This window comes from Ruditapes philippinarum, unplaced genomic scaffold, assembly GCF_026571515.1.
Source record: "Ruditapes philippinarum isolate M1 unplaced genomic scaffold, ASM2657151v2 ctg7460_1_1_1_1, whole genome shotgun sequence".
NCBI classification, from domain to species: Eukaryota; Metazoa; Mollusca; class Bivalvia; order Venerida; family Veneridae; genus Ruditapes; species Ruditapes philippinarum.
Genome location: NW_026856790.1, coordinates 51,592 through 70,162, shown reverse-complemented (window position 1 = coordinate 70,162; position 18,571 = coordinate 51,592).

Genomic DNA, 18,571 nt, shown 5'->3' with positions numbered 1-18,571 from the left:
TTTAATTTGTTTTGTTCCTTATCATTTGCCACAATTAACTCCTGTCTCAATACAAGATACCTGCAGATTTCTTATCAATAAAGCCATTAAAGCAATTTTGCTTCCTTTCGAGATATTTGAACATTGATCGGATACACCATTTAATATTATTCTCACACCGTCCGTATACAAGGCAACATCGTTCATTTATCAAAGCATGACTTGCTATTATTCAAAGCTAGTGTAAATATTTGTTTCATTGCTTTATAACTTTCTGGTAAAATGATTGAAATGTAAATAATGCAAATAATGAAATCATTTTGAAACAAACATTTTTACCGGAACAAAGTTTCAAAATATTTGTTCACAGAAGGTCTAATTACGGAAATACACGGATATGGTTAGGAATAGTATACTGTTTTAATAAAAACTTTGATATATAAATATGGTCATCACTTTACAAGTATGGCAAGGTTTTGAATTGTTATAATGACTGTTAGTGTAAATGGAAACAATTTAACAGAAATAAATAACCATTCCACAAAAATATATTTTATTGTGTTTTCCATTTAAACCTGCATTGACCAGAAACATGTCCAGTCTGAATAGCTCCTATTATTATTTTTGCTTTCATTTTTTTTAGATCGTAACCTTAACTGATCCAGAATGACTGACAAAAGGACAGTTTATCAAAAAAAAAAAACCACTGGTCTGTTGAACTATCTGGACGACAGGACAATAAGCAACAAACTACTAAGTATTTATGGGACAAGTCTCTAAACCACATTACACAATAGTTTCAGTTTTCTAAGAATACAAGCTGTAATGGAATTCAATTTCATGAAAAAGAAAAAATATTCAATGTGGGTAACAGGGTTTTTTCAACATCCGTTACTTACGACCGACTGACCAATCACAGACCTATTTTATAGATTTCGTCTTGTTACATTGATGGTCAAACGTGTATTATTACATGGGCGGATATAACTGAGTTCTAAATTATAGCTAATGCTAGTGAACATCGGCATACATTAGCCACTTTCTTTCAAGAACATAGTTAGTGCTCTGGTGTAATATGCTTGGGGAAATGTAAAAAAAAAAAGAATTGGAAACTCATAATATTAAAATTTATTAAAATGACATAATTTTACTTGCCATTTAGACAAACTTCACTATTTTTGTCACCAATTATTGCAACAAAACAAAGGAAACCTATAACTATCTACCATGAAACTTAAACGTTGGACATGACTGAATCACTATTTGGTTGCTGTGAGGAACATATGTTTTGTTAATTATGAAATGCAATAAATATTCATGGTGTGTGAAAACGGACGTGTGAGATTTTGACTGTAACACTGTGAATTGTTTTGCAGATTTTAGTGTTCTTACACGCAGAGTGTCTATAAAACAATAATTTCAAAATCTTCTAATTGATAAGTCTAACCCTTTTTTAATATCAGTATCAGTAATGGAAGTCTCATTTTATCACTGGTATAATGTCGGACCTACATGCCTACATGTAGAAAGTAAATAATTATTATGCTACATAAATGACCTTTATTGACTTGAAATAACAGCATTCGACTTGACAATGATATTCACAGAAAGGAGACTTCCTTCGTAATAGACGATATCTATTAAATTGTTCCCGTGAACATAACCATAACCGAATCTGAGGGATTGATGATTCATTTCGTTAATGTTAAGAAAGAATACCATCAATTCAAACATTTATTTGACATTGAAAACAAACAAATAATAGTAAGCAGGAAACGTTTATAATTCATTATAATGACTTTTTTCAGCAATATCTTGCGAGAGAAAAAACAGATAATCTTTCTAATTGTTTAGAAATATTCAACTTTAAGCATCTTTTTCTGGATATTTATGAAAAAACAACAAACAAACAAACGAATTAATAATACACAGCGTAACTTTCAAACAAATTTGAAATTACTCATGAAATACATGTTTAACTTAATATATTCAAAAATACTTTATACCTCTAGTGCAATATAAACAAATTTTTGTAATATATGAGAGTAAAAGAACATCTCTTGACAATTTACTAACAGCATGCATTTCCTGAAAAAATCCTATTTTAAGTTGTAGCGTGTGGGGAACATTTAAATTGATATAGGATCGGGTACGACCTAACAACTTGTTCTGAAATCCTCAAAAAGTTTTCTAGAATTATAGAATATTGTTTGCCGTAGTAAAACGCATTCAAATAACTTGTGAAAAAAACAACAGATTGTTATAAAACTATTTCCGGAATATTTTCTTTTTCAAATATACATAAACAGGATATTGAATAAGGGTATTCATTACCAAATTTATTGAACGAGTTGAAAGTAATTATACCATGTGAGCCTCTGGCGAGAATAATATAATTTTATTCAACGAGTTCAACAAATTCAGTAATGAACCTACACGAATATATAGAGGATATTTGTTTGTTTGTGTGTAAGATGAAATTTTATTTCATCGAGTGGGCTTTAAAAACAGTATTCTCACGAGTGGCGTAGCCACGAGTGAGAATACTGTTTTTAAAGTTCACGAGATGAAATAAAATTACATCTTACACAACAAACAAACAAATTTTCTTTTTATTTTATGCTAAAAAACAAGTTAAAACGAAATTTCCATAATATTAACGTAAATATTAAAATCTGTTTTCCCCACTGAGATCCCATTTGGTCGGAATTTCTCATTAAAAATTAAGAATTGTCAGCCAAAATAAAATTGAGGTACCACATGGGGAAAATCTCAAAAAAGTAGTTTCGTCATTGAAAAGTGTGAAATTATATTTTGATAATTTTCACTGTGAAATTATCAAATATAATTTTCACGGATAAATCAGTAATCCACTGAAAAGCATAAAATAAAATATTCTATTTATCACATACCCAAAGAAACACTGTTAAAAGTGAAAAAGCAGTTATCATCAACGGGCGTAATAGTGTAACGCTAACATTTAGCGCGTCTTTACAACTCATATGACGTCACGTCAAAATATATGCCGCGACATTCCATTTTACAGAGGCGCAAAAGCGGCATGGGTATGCGATAATATACAATGTGAAGTGGATTTAAAATAATTCGAAATCGCTAGACATATTATATATTTGCATTAATATATTTATCTAAATTACTGATTTAAATGTTAAAGCTTTTGGTAATTGTGAATGTAGATTAAATAATATTGCCTGTCTGTAGAAATAACGTAAGTAAGTTCAGTTTATGAAAATATTGTCAGCTATCCTTAAACATTTTGGACTTAATTATTATGTCTGTGAGAATAAGATTTTAAACAGCCGCGCGAGTTTTCATTTTTAAGTTTGAATTGCACTTTCTATAAACCCATTGTTTTGGGAAATGTAACAGAAATCCTTGAGACATTCATTGACACCTACTGCTGCTGCTGCTGCTCCTGCTGCTTACTGCTGCTTACTTCTGCTTACTGCTGCTGCTGCTACTGCTGCTACTACTGCTACTACTGCTACTACTGCTGCTATACTACTGCTGCTGCTGCTCTGCTGCTGCTGCTAGTGCTACTACCGCTGCTGACGCTGCCGCTGACGCTGCCGCTACCGCTGCCGCTACCGCTACCGCTACTACCACCACTACCACCACCCCCACCACCCCCACTACCACTACCACCACCACCACCACTACTACCTACTACTACCACTACTACCTACTACTACTACTACTACTACTACTACTACGAAGAAGAAGAAGAAGAATAAGAAGAAGAATAGCAGTAATAATAATAATAATAATAATAGATTTTTTTCTAAAATGTCAAGTTACTCTAACAATAAATACATTTTAAACACATTCTAAATGAGAAAACACCTAATATAGTATATAACCATTCACTTCGCGCCATGAAAACGTGTTTATTATCAATAGAAAGCCATATAAAAAACCAATTCTTTTGTTAAAATGCAGTTAAACAGTACTAAGAATGACCGTTAATGTTGCAGTTCAGTACATTTCAATTTAATTTTAGACGGAATAAAAGAAGTAAATTTCCTGTGAAGTTTTACTATAATTTATGCATTTTTATGTACTATTTTGCAACAAGAAGCACAGCCTTAGACAAACGTTATCCGTTTTTTTTTCCACCATTATTAGTATAGTTTATTCGCTTAAACTGACTTTTGAGATTTATATATTGCATTGCCTGTGTTCTTTATATTTCTCGTGTGACAGAACATTATTCGACTGTATTATCTTTATTATTGTATGCAATCAGATTTTTTTTCTAATAAGATAGATTGTCTTTGTCCGACTGTTCTGATAGTTAAGACTACATACATATCTGTAGGTTGGCTGGTTGTATTTACTTACAACGACTGTTAATGATACAAAAATTAAATGCATTTAAAGAACTGATTGAAAACATCATCATGATTTGAAAAGAACGTAGAGCAATGTAATGTTTAATTATAAGAGGGTCGAGTGAATCATCAATCATGTTAGCTACAACCCCTTTTCCTAGCTTTTTTTCTTTTGGGTATAGGTCAATGAGTAACGTGTAAAAAGGATAGTCCTGGAACATGACAAGTGTTATGTGCCCATTGTATGACTTTCCTTCTTTGTTATGTCACCTCGGACATATTTACTGGACATTGTCTGGAAAACGCTATAACCCGCGCCACAAGTATTCTTATTGTTCTTATCAACATAAATCAATATCATAATTGTGATGCTCTTTCTTACATAATTATGTTTGTCTTTGTTATTTATCTTTAACACTAATTGAAAAATGTTTCTGTGAGTTCATGTTGAAATAATGATATTTATAGACAAATGGTGAACTCAACAGAACTTTATAACACAATCAATATGTCTGATTTCTAAATCGGTATAGTGGATTTAGTTTTGTAATTCCGACCATCTCATTTTAGCTTTGTACTTACATTGTATATACGCTGTCAATGTCACCGTGTGTATCCAAAACTAAGGAATGAGAAAAACCACAGGCATTGTGCAATTCGTCAAAACGAGCAACACAGCAAGTAAACGGACTAATCTATATAATTATTTTAAACTAAATCAAATTGAAAGAAACGTAGTAGTACATATCGATGCTAAAACATTATTTTTTGAACCTCATCAAAATGTCTGGATACTATATGGCAGATTACTTGCCTTGTGTTTCGTTATAACTTTTGATATTTCTACTAATCATATTATATAATTGTGAAATAAACAGTGAACCAGCTACGTTTTTTATTTGACTTGTCGATGTTTGTAAATGATGCATTGAGGCAGCACTCTTGTCACTTTAAACACTGTATCTAATTCACAGTTTATCCGCTTCCTTTGTGAATATTATATGATAGATGATCTTCCAATGTCTCAGGTTACCGATAATTTAAAAAAAAACAAACAAGAAAAAAAAAAACGTTTTAAATGCGTTATTGTACAAACTGATCAAGACGAAGCACAAAGTTGCCCTCATTACAATAGCCAGGTAGACTTTTTAACAAAAGATCTTGAAACACTTCACTTTCCTGGAAGTATTTGAAATTCGAATATAATGGAATTTCTTAAGAGCCGTACACGTTGATTTTTGGATCGGTAATAGAATGTGCGAACTTTTTTCATTGTTGCGTCGTTTACTTATATCAAAGTGGAAAACTCTGAGCTACAAAAGCCGTAAATGAAACAATTATTTAGACTTCAAGGACAATTTAGCAGACAGCTGCATGTATTAACAAATTACTATTCACTAAGATAGAGTAATAGGTGAGAACTGCCTAGGGGGACAATAATACTGTCTAAAAAAAGTGATTTAATAACGCAAATGAACAAGTCCCAGTTTGTCTTTTGATTTTCGAGCATAAGTTATTGCTTCAGAAAAGTTGTCTTGACAGATGGTTGTAAAAGTTCAATTGATGAACTGAAATAGAAACCAAAAAATATATATTTTTATGTACCACACAGTTGTCTATGCCCCTCTTCTCTAACTGATGAAATCTCAAAACAATGGTAAAGATGAAAAAAAGAACATATAACTCGCCTAGCAGAACTCCACAACGAAACCATAATATAAACTACATGTAAATAAAATAGAATTTTTAAGCGTTCCAATATATTGTAATTGTATGCGTTCTGTGATGTGAAACTATATATCAGAAAAAAACAACAAGGTTTTATATATTCTATATAGAAAGAGAGAAATTGAGAGAATCTGCGGGGCAATAACTGTGATGTTTCCTTACATGTACTAGAGATATTTCATTGTCGCAGTTTCTTTGACAGGATACGTGAGTATTGTGTACAAAAGGTAACCAGGTTATAAAATATTTATGTAGTAGTCTGAAAAATATCTCCAAAACTACATACTATTGGTACCGACAGACATAGCCGCATGATTTAAAAAGCTCTCTTATCTAATATTACCAACTGTAAACATGCATATACATCATCATTTCAATTTATCATTTCGACGGATGTAATATGTAGTATATTTTCATATTTAGCTCTTGAATTTTATGTTTGTGTATACTATTCTATGATTGATTCAAGCATCTTCTTTCAAGTGATATCAAAATCATTTATGTAGTCAACCGATTAAGCATTGTAGTCACATTTTAAATATCTAAAACGGTAATATATGGATGGTAAATGCTCAATTAAAAGTGCCGCAATACGGGCTAACATAAAAGCTTGAGCAAAGCTTGATCAAAACTAGGATATCAGCTATAATTGTTTATAATGATATGTGTTATATTCGTGGCACCAATGAAGTGCAACTGTTTCGAGGTGAATGCCTAAATTCAAATAAATGGACACGAGTTAAATTAAGCTGCCTGCAAGTCTGGTAGAAATCGCTCCATAGTTACTGACAAAAGCATTTATTATTGACAAGGATGTCATAATTTCACTAATCGAGTTTCTAATATTTTGACTAGTTTCAATGTTTACACCAAGTTTGCAAGTGTAACATTAAGATTTAGGCCACCAAAATGATTGTTGACCATGTATTGTCGAGCGATTGGCAAGTGTCATGTACGTTTAACTTATGTTTTTTCAATATCCATGGAACTGCTGTCCAAATTTCTGTTTCGAGTTTCCACTCTGTTAAATCCAAGTATTATAGAGATGTTGCTTAAGCCGGTGCTAGGTGGCGTGGACGGTAACTTGCACTTTCCAGTACCGTCCATGAACAGGCTCAATCAAACCGAGCCTGCAACATTTTACAATTTTGCCGTGTTGGGCTTTCTTTAGGGAGTCTGTTTTTCTCTATTTTAAGAAAAAACGAAAAAAAAAAAAAAAAAAAACAAAAAAACCCCCAACACTTTAATAATATTTGTCCTTCGACTGGAATGAAAGTCCTATATTTTTCATGACAACGCTCCTGCACACAAGGGAGCTACTGTACTTGATTGTTTGTTTGAGAAAGTGGCTGTTCGTATTCTGCAAACTTGGCACCCTGTGACGTGACCTTTTTTTTCTTTTCTAGGCTTAAAACATATCTTGCAGGTCATCACTACAAGAGTGGAAGTGGACTTGGATCAGCGATGTTTGAGTCATTGAAAGGTATACCTACGGATGACCATGTTACAGCTTTTAAAATTAGAATAAATGTCTGAAACTTTGTATTTTTATTAAGAGTAGATTATTACTTTAGGTTTAAAATAGAAAATTGTTATATATTTGCTCTTTCAGTAAATTTTTTGACCATATTGGCACACCCTCGTATATGATTTATACCGTTTATTAAAAATATCGTTTTAAGATATTGCGTTATGTATTTGGCATAACCCATTAATGAAGTGCAAAGACATGTTAAGTACGAAAGTGTGGCCAATAGGATTAAATACGTTAGATAATCAGAGAAAATGTTCCCTGCTAGTTTAACTAAATTGTACACACTACATCCGTATAAAAAGTCAGACTTTTCAATATAGTTAATGTCAATCGACAGTGGTTTGTGACGGGGTATATTTATTCCAATAAATCTTTGGTGGCATTTTGTGAGAAGTTATTATTTTGATAGATGAATAGGGTTGGAGTAATAATCATAAAGAGTTGTTTGATAACTGACAGAGTCGTCTGTATAAACTAGAAGTCGTCTGGAAGTGTTTGTTTACAAAGCAGAATGAGAGTCCCTCTGTTCCTGATTACACATGGGATCGATGTATTTACTATATCATTGGCGATTTCAATAGAACGTTTGTAAATGAAATAATTCAATTAAAATATATTGTTGTGATAGGAAAAAATAGAGAAAATAAGAATCCCTAAAGAAAGTCCAACACGGCAAAATTGAAAATGTTGACTTTGAAACCAATTCAGGACACTATCAATGTTCAATTGATGTATACAAAATTCAAACTTCCCCTTATATCTTGACTAGTTTAGTTTGATTTGTGACCAGTCTCATGTCTTATTGTAACTCTTCTGATTAATAGGGAATTAAAAATAAACTTACATAATATAAAATCAGCTGAGAACAGCACAGAATTGCAATAAAACACTTAACATATTTCATATTCACGTAAAAAAGTGTATTTTCTTATTTTTTGGCTGTTTAGTAAAATGGATGGCATACAGGCGTTAAACAAACACTCAAAAAGTTACTCAATTGTACATAATTACTGCAAAGCTTTTAACAATGTAAGTGAAATAATTATATTTTAATTTAGAAGTTTAGGCAATTATAAATGTTAACGTGTACACCAACAATAGTGTTCGGTAAACTTATTATTATTAGTCGCAGTTTGAGTGATATTGAATTTTATTACAAATGAATGATAAAATTAATTATTTCACTGACTGGCATAGACTAAAAATATTTGTTATAAGTAGGTGCATCGATTTCATGTATATTACGATATCTAACCGTCAAATGAAGTTCATGGTTAGTTTCCCGTATTAACGCTTAAGTTCAAATAATTAAAGTTATACTTTAATATTAGGTTAGGAAGAAAACATTAAAGGCGGTTTTGGAGATATAAGAGTATAAATTATCTTTGCATTTAGACATTTGACCTTTGAAGATATTAAAACTACTTCCATTTCCGTTGCAATTAAAATGTTTTAGTAGTCATTTGATACCTTTTTATATATAAAGTTTGATAAAAACCTCATCTATAAAGGATACCAATATATAAATGTATGAACAATTAACAGTATATGTAGATATAATTCCAAAACTGAAAAACAAGTTTCACGAAGTTAATACGAAGTTAAGAAAGTGTGTACAAATAAACTACTTTACCAAGTACTCGTAGTAGAAATTAGACTGAAATGAATTAAAATAAAACAATGAATCGAGTATGTTTGAAATCAAATTAATACTAAACATTGATTTTCCGAAATGAGTTAACACTTGATTATATTTTAAATGACAATACATGTAGCGGGTTTAAGAAATTAAAAATGAAATATTTCTATAATCATATGCTGTATTTTGTTCTTGCTTTACCCTATTTCATCCTCATTGACTTTGCGAGAAGTATAAACGTTTGTTTGTGTCTGTTTCCTTTATGAGAATGGAAACCCCAATTTTACTGGCTTTATTACTGGCTTCAATCCGATTATATCTTTAAAACTAAGCTTGCTATTTTTTGCAGCTTAAGACCATATTGATATTCCTTGTTTGTCTGGTTTGAAACACACCAAACGGTAATAAAGGTATGTTTAAACACAAGATATTTAAATGAAAATGAGATCATAAAATTAAAAGGTTAACTCGTCTTTGTCACATTTGTTTTTTATAATCATGATTGTAAATTACATGTCATGCTTCTACACTATTCGTAAATCAGCTGCAATTAACATTAGAAAGTTTTTTTAAACACAAAATATCTGGATTCCATAATGGTATATCTCTCATTAAAGAATAAAAATTTTTTGGAAAGAAAAGAAAAATCCATTGTGTTTCATAAACAATTCAAATACACCAAATGATTAAAGAACGCTTTGATTCCTTGTGATATTTGTGACGCGAGAAAAAAAGATTCATCGGTATATGTCAATTATGTTTTGTTCCTTATCATTCGGTACAATTAACGCCTGTCTAAATATCAGATACCAGAAGAGTTCGTATCAAGAAAACCATTAAAGTAATCCTACCTCTATCCAAGCAGATAAAACTGTGATAAAATAAGCTTTATTGTCCGTAGTACTATAACACGGAAACATCGTTCATTTGTCAAACGTTTATTTGCGAAAGACGGTCTTTTCATTTATATTGCATAGCTGACCATTGTTGAAAGCTAGTGTAAACATTTGTTTCATTTCTTGCGGTTGCTTTTCTGCAATCTAAATCCAAAATGTAATCCAAAACCATATCTTATGAAACAAAGTCTGTTTACGAAAATACATGGACGCAGACATTAACAATAGTCTCCTTGATGACTTCATTGTCATATATATGAACAATGATAAAACTTGCTATTGTTAAATTATGGTTATAATTGTATTGTCAGTAAAACTTTAATATCTTTAAACATTAAAATAAATATTCGTACATAAATTAAAATTTGTATGATTTTCGTTCAATCAAACATACTTTATCTACTTTTGTTCTATTCTGCAATGACAAGAATGTCCGAACAATCTGATCATTATTTTTTAACACATTTACTTCTTGTCCTGACATGACTGTGAATGACCTGAAATGAATACTGGACAGTTTTGTAATAAAACAAGAAAATTCCATACTATTAAGTATCAATTCTACAATATACAAGATATATATAAAATGTAAATAACTGGTCTGCTGAATTCTCCAGACGGAAAAAAAGAAACCTCTTTGTATTTATGTGAAACGTCTAAAACCACATATATATCATACAATAATTTAGGTTTTTTAAGTTTTCTAAGAATACAATCAAGTTTATAAAAGGCATACATTTTTTATTTGTCTACCTGTTGTTTACCTCCGACCGAACGTGTTAATTAGAATCTTTTATATATTATGTCAGAGGTTTTTGAGAGAATGCCATTAGCACATTTGCTAATGTTACTCATACCAAAATATCCCTTATTTTTATGTTTAAAGGTTTAAGCAGTTTTAACGAGTGTGGGTGTAGCCTACAAGGAGCTTACACCAAAGTAATCATGTTCCATACAATCATGTTCTATACATTTTATCTTTTCTCGTACTTTTCTGGTACTATGAAAATAAAAAAGAACGACACTTCCATGAAATTATGCGATTTCGCATGAAAAATAACTACATTCCGGCCTGTTTTATACATTCAGAGCAACATATACAAATTTTCATATCATTGAAGAATGGAATAATGTCTCCTGGCAATTCAAATGTAAGCCTATTAAAACTTTATTTCCTTACAAATCAAGATTAAAAGTTATAACGTGAGGGGAATATATATAATTTGATATTGTATTAAAAAACGTCGTATAATTAAGTTACAATTCTGAATTCTTAAAAAAATAATCTAGAATTATGAAATAGTGTCTGCCGTAGTAAAAACATATTCACATAATATTCGGAAACAAGTGAATTGTATTCTATATATTACATGTGTACTGTACATGTTACAAATATAAAATGAATTTCTAGAAAATGTCGTAATATAGCTTGTTAGAAGAGGTGTTTAGCCTTTCATGTTTAAACAAAATCTTCTAAAACATTATACATGTATGCAATAGCAAGAAGAAGTCAAATTTAACACATGTGTTAAAGTTTGATGAATAATGAATATCTGGTAAATTTAAATTAGCAACTATAACCAATGGAGAGTTTCTATTCATTAATCAAAATTGTAATTTTAGTAAAAATACTGAATGAAAAATTTGTTCAAAATATGTTATTACACAAAATAAGTCAGCTTCACTGGACGTCGTTGTGGTATAGTAAAACATTTTTAGGCAGTTAGGCCAAGCAAAAACATTCCGAGATGAGGCCCTAGCCAGTGTAATACTACTGAGTTTCATATATTTTAACTGTTTTTATCGCATTTTCATATATTTTTGTTATAGAAATCAAGTGCACTTTGTTCTCTCTCTCGTATGCCGTTTCACGTTTGTTTCGAATGGAAACCCAAGATAAAAATCGTTTTCAATATGCGGGATGTGGCACACACTTAATATCCATCAGTGACAACTCAAGTCTGGTCTCTGCGGTCGTATGGTCTGGTGCTTTATCATGATGTAGCAGAAATGTGTTGATCGAACCACCCGGCCTCCATGATTTATTCTGTGGTTTGCCGCTTATCTATATCAAGGCTAGTTTTGACGTCGTCACAATTTAAAAAAGATACTTAAACTCAAGGGGTTTATTTGATAAAGATTGTTTAATTTCTGCTGTGATGAAAATACAACAGAAATGAAAAAAACATCATTCTTTATGGTGTTTAAATCTGTAATCAAATGATATATTTAAATATTGGTGTGCAATGCTATTTTAACATCATTTTATTTACAACAATTCCGTTTAATATATCTGGTCTTTTCGAGATGCATATTACTGTGATTCGAAACATTTTATCGCAATACTGTCTTATACTTTTAAGAGAAGCTACGGGACAATAAATGCGATGTTCCCTTTTATGTACTAGACATATTTCATTGTCGTTTTTTCGTTGACAGGATAAGTGTAAATAAGTTGTATAAGCAGTAACCAGGTTATAAAATATTTATGTAGAAATCAGTAAAATATCTTCTGGATTTCTGACACTTGAATACTGAATCTGAACCCTGAATACTGTTTGAACCTGTCTTACTGTCATTACTTGTACTGCATTTTCCAGAAAAGACACACGAATAGGAAAATAATTAATATTTTTAGATTGTTCGAACACTGTTATTGATCACACATTTTTATAGATTAATCTCATATCTTATACAATTTTATTCTCCTAAAATAATGCATGCATTTATTGTATTTTCTCAATTCGTCTTTTTTCATCAATAGCAGTGACATGTAGCAGTTGCATCTAAGTTAGAATAACAAAGCAGTTGAAGGGTTATACCTCACTTAAATGAAGGAAAATGCTAGTTGCCTGATGATTTCCCTAAGGGGTTTTGTATTCAATTGCTCTTTTACGAACGATGTTACTCTATGAAATATGAGAAAGTATTGAATACAGCGGCATGCTTCCGCATTCATCCAAAATATTGAAAACGTTTACGTCGTGCGAAGATGACTTGACATTACATGAAATGAATTTATAAATTAACATTATCAACAAAATGGCATTTAAAATCATGATATGAGTTATGTGATGTTTTCTGCTATGGTATTAAACTTCAATTTGCTTATAAGAAAATTGTTGTATCATAGTTTGGGGACCTTTCTGTTGAAAATGTGTCAGAGTTAAATCGTATACATTTTACATGCACAGTGCGTTAACTGGAGTGCAGGTATTCGTTACCCGCACTCCAGAGCATACCTGATTGGCTCATTTTTGCTTGGGTTTACTTATTGTGGCGGAAGAGAAAGAGAAAGCGGTAGAAGTATCATATTCAGATGCTCGTTCATTGGTTACATTTCTTTGGGGTTTCATATTATATAACAGGGAACGTGTTTATATGTTTGACTATGATAAAAAGAGAAAGAACATCAAAACACTTGGTAATCTGATTAATACACGGGGCTACGCCCCCTCGTACAAATCAGATAGCCTCGTGTTTCGATGCTCTTTCTATCACTTAACATTAACGGCCGTCGAAATCATGTACAGTAGTTAGACAACATTATTTATTTAAAAAAAAAGAAAAACACAAACTTTTCGCAAAAGATATTTTTGCATTGCTGTAGATCTACTTCCTGACCCCATTTGCCGATAATTATAGATAATCCGTGGGATAATTGGTAGTTTATAGAAAAACATTATTCCTTAGCCGGCGAAATTTCACATCAACACATATTTAAAGCAACGCTCTAGCCGTTTACCAAAATCCCAAAATAAAAAATAGATTTATTTAAAACAACGAATAATATTTGGAGTAAATATTATCTTTACTTTTAAAGATATACAAAAAGAATATAATTTTAGTCATTGTTTAGAGTGAAACAAAAAACAAAGAGTACACGACTTGGAATAAGTTTTGGATTTTGGTCCCAGAGATTCATTTCTTCTTTATGCATGATTTCAGTTATCTAACGAACACATTCACTTGACAAATGATAATCTAGTCTCTAGGCCTCTCGTTGTCTTTTTCTTTTGAAAATGGAATTTTGATGCAGAACACGCGACAAAAAGGCACAGAGGTTTATTCCTTAGACACTATATAATGAATCTGGGGTGACATTGTGTAGCTTCAGGCGTAATTAATGCCTTTCGAGGTAAAGTTCACTATTTAATGTTGTCAAGATATAATTCATTAAAATCATGGGTTCCAAGGCTTTATTTCTACGGCAAATGCAAATTAAGCTAACACGCATACGCTTCTCGTACATTTAAATGAAAATATAAATCACCATGGCAAATGATACTCCTCTGATGACATCAGATTTACATATTGTTAGGATGCCTGCTTAATCGGAACGTTACAGACATTTACGTTCTGTGGCATTGTGGCATGACAAGCTATAAACAAATAGTTACAAAGTGATACGCCAAACATAAAAAATATTTTATAATCATGTAAAAAGAAAACATATTTTTTACCCTTAAAATACCTGAATAAAAAGTACTACTTTAACTTGTCTTTGATGTGACCGACACTTGATAAGGCGTTCTCGACTTGAATCCAAAGTTGTTTTTTTACGAGAAACCCATTGCATTCTTCAGACGGGTTCAATATAATTACTGACAGCTTAAGACAGTCAAACTTACTAAACAATGATTGAAAATTTATGTCCTCTTGAATCATCCTAGATTGTTTTGAAAGAAATAACACTATAAACAGAAAGACTATAAGAACACGAAAGAAAAACATTCAAATGCATTAAATACGTTGATTTATACAAATTTAGTCTTGGGCAACTTTAATAAATAGTGAAATAATTACATTCAACCGATCCACTTAGACCATTCAAAACCGATTCCAGACAAATTTTGTAAACGATGATTATATAAAGTAAACCGTACTTTTATGTAAATAGTATTACAAAATTAAAAATAAGAACAAAAAAGTGTGGGGAAGTTTCAAACTATTTAAGGTTATATTTTTCGTGCTATTCCTGATAATTAGGTTCTGCGTAATACTATTATCCAGAGATTTTATTGATATCGTCATCCGTTGAAGATTGACATTGTCAAGACACACAGTGACGAAATAAAAATAGGATATATCACCCCATGTGTATTAAGGTTGTTTGAAATAGGCACACGGGTGTTCATTCTCCTTTGTAAACAAACGTTTTCAGACGACTTCTAGTTTATAAAGACGACTCGGTCAGTTTAGAAACAGCCCGTTATCATGGTTATGATGATTACTCCAACCCTTTACATCCATCTAAAACGTAACTTCTCACAAAATACCAGCACAGATTCATTGGAACCACTGTCGAATGAAATTAACTATTATATTGAAAGTTATTTTTATTATAAGTATATATAGCGAACGATTTAGTTATTGTTGGATTGTACATTTTCTTTAATTACTTAGGGGTTTACGCTTTCCCGAAGAAAAAATTCTGTCTATTATGTATTATTCTAGAAACATTGTTTAAACTGTATTGTATTATTGTATTGTATTATAGATATATGCCATTTAAATTCGACTTACTGCATGTAGCATCATTTTCCTTTAGATTGAATTGTATTTAAAGATGTATCACATGTTTTGTATGCACACAAATGCATTTGAATAGCAATGTTATGACAATAACACATTTGCAATATTACTTAATAAACTCGTAAATGCTTGTACGATTTTCCAGGTTGGAATTACTATGACCTGTATCCGATGTAATTATTTGTTAATAAGAATTTGTGATCAACAAGTTAATTTTGATTTAATGTAGCTCGGTTAGCAACTAAATTACTGCTAGTGCAGTCATTTTTGCCAATTATAACTTTTCTTACAAGAAATAGTCATTTTGTTGTCACCAAGGCACTGCTTAATAGTGTATCAAAATATGCAGACATGCTCCTACTTAGAACAGTCTACTTAGAACAGTTTTTATGTGCCCTTATTCGCAGAATAATTATATTTTTGATATATCATATGATGATGCCAAAAAAAAGATAGAAATATCTAAATGTATGTATGCTCTTGATTTATGATTGAAACCATATCGTTTATGGAAAGTGTTAACCGAGGTGGTGCTCTTAAATGGTTCATTTTACTTTCAATGTGTATTTTCACATTAATAATAAATTTACTCTAAATACTCATAAGACAAAACCAATTACAGAATCATAAAGGCAAAATCGTTGTCAGATTCTACATATACTAAAGAAAAAGCATAGTTCAGCGATATCCCATTTATCTTGTTCTAACCTTAAAAAGAACGGTTAATTAAATTGTGTTAACAAATGGCAAATTATATAAAAGGCCTGTACCTAATGTGAATGTAAAAAATAAAGGAATGCAAAAAAGAAATTTCGTCATGCTTCTTTTCACTCTGCTCTATGTTTATTTTGTTTAATTGGACCATACCTCAAATAAGGTAGAGAAAGAACGGCATAAAATATATTTTTTTAGTCATATCATACAATCCAGTAATAACATTATGTCTTTCTCAATTCTAGAATATGAAAAAAGAAAGAAAAACAACACTCACCCCAAATGCAACACAGGACAACCGGCAAGACAACAAACAGGACAGGGCACATTGGCAAATCACGGACGGGATGTCGTAACAATACGCAACAAACCACCTAACATCGGAAATCAAAGATACCGAGAAGATAATTTAATAAAGAAAAACTAACTTAAAAGCATTCAAAAGACTAAGGATGTAGGAGACTAAAAGGCATACAAAAGAATAATGGTGAAGGGGAACTAGAACTCTTTTCGTACTCTCTCATCTCTATTCGAGCAGAGAAAGGTATTGACAAAAATAAACTCATAGAAGATTTTCAATTGTAGATACATCATATAAACATTAATTCCAAATATATATAGTCATAACTGTCATTTTGCCCCAGAAACAAATAAATATTTACTTTTTTAGAATGGACAAACATGAAATTAAATATAGTTTAATAATACTTAAAAAAGATGAATGTAAAATATTTTGTCTTTAAAGTAGCAAAATGTATCCAAAGTAGTATTTTGACTTCCATACCAAATACGTATTCACTATAACTGTACTTATTGCCAAAAACAACAACAACAACAACAACAAAAACAGATGCAAAATATAGTTCTGGTAATCGGCCGATCAGTAACTTTTTGGATAATATTTAAGTTCACCAAAATAAAACAGCTTTTGAGAAATAAACATAAAAGCACCTCTCAGACATAATGGCCTTAAATTGATTACAAATAAACATAAATTGCACTCCGATATATATTATATATAGAAATAAATAAGTTTGCTGGGTTTCGTTTTTGGTTATGTGCTAGAAGCTGCATTAATGCAACCTTTCTTTGTTGATCTTTGTTCTCACACATATTGTTATGACCACCTCTTACTCCCATATCAAGTGTATACTGTTTAGCTTGAGTGAAACTGTATGAACATCAACAACATTTTAGCATATTTATAACCAACCGCATTGCTATAATGTGAATTTTATACTCATATTTATCTGTCTATGGCCTATGGTAATTAACATGGGAAATTCATTTACCTTGCCTGTTTAGTTGAGTTGTTATATCGTTTGGATAGGCTTCTCCAGTACTGTTTGCATGACGTTTGAGCATGTATTAACTTTTTCCAACTTTTTCCGTCTAATAACGTGTGTTTCAAGTTTCGAGTGATTATTTGGTTTCATACGCTTACAGTTGGTGTAAATCGATACAAATTACGCGTGGTTAAACATATCAGATAAGGATAATAAAATCCGTTTATTGTTTATATTGCTAGCTGTTATCCAACCTATATGAAATAGTCTTGAATTTAAAGAATATTTATACAGTCAAGTAGATACATTTCAAATGACTAAATGCATTTATTGACAACGTGAAAACATCTATGTTAACCAACTTAATTTAGTTCCGCCCACTTTACGTTGTTTTCTTAAATTTTGCGGGTTATTCATTACACATGAACAAACATAATGCTTTAATAGACAAATAATTATGTGTACATATACTTTCCATACTTTCAAAAATTTAATTGAATATCAGATATAGTTTTGTTTTCATACCTTGTAGTGTAAATTCATCTTAAATCATTTCAAAAAATCTTTGTGTAATGTCTTTATCACTCCATAAAACAAGTATTAAATGTACTATTTAATACCCAAACACTCTGAACAGCTTGAAAAGTTATTGTGATTTTAGATGTACAATATCATAATCTGAATATTCTACTTACTTATATAAGCAAAATTAAAGTAACTACTCCAAGAAAATAATCCTTTTAGATTGATTTGACTTTTGCAGATGTAATTACCCTTTCAAATAAATTGATAAAACTATATTTTGTGTCATTTCTAGAACGCCTATTTATCAGGAAATATTTAACTCATTATCAAGAAAGGTGTCAATCTTTATGTTTACATATACAAAAGTTCGTTATTGACATAGC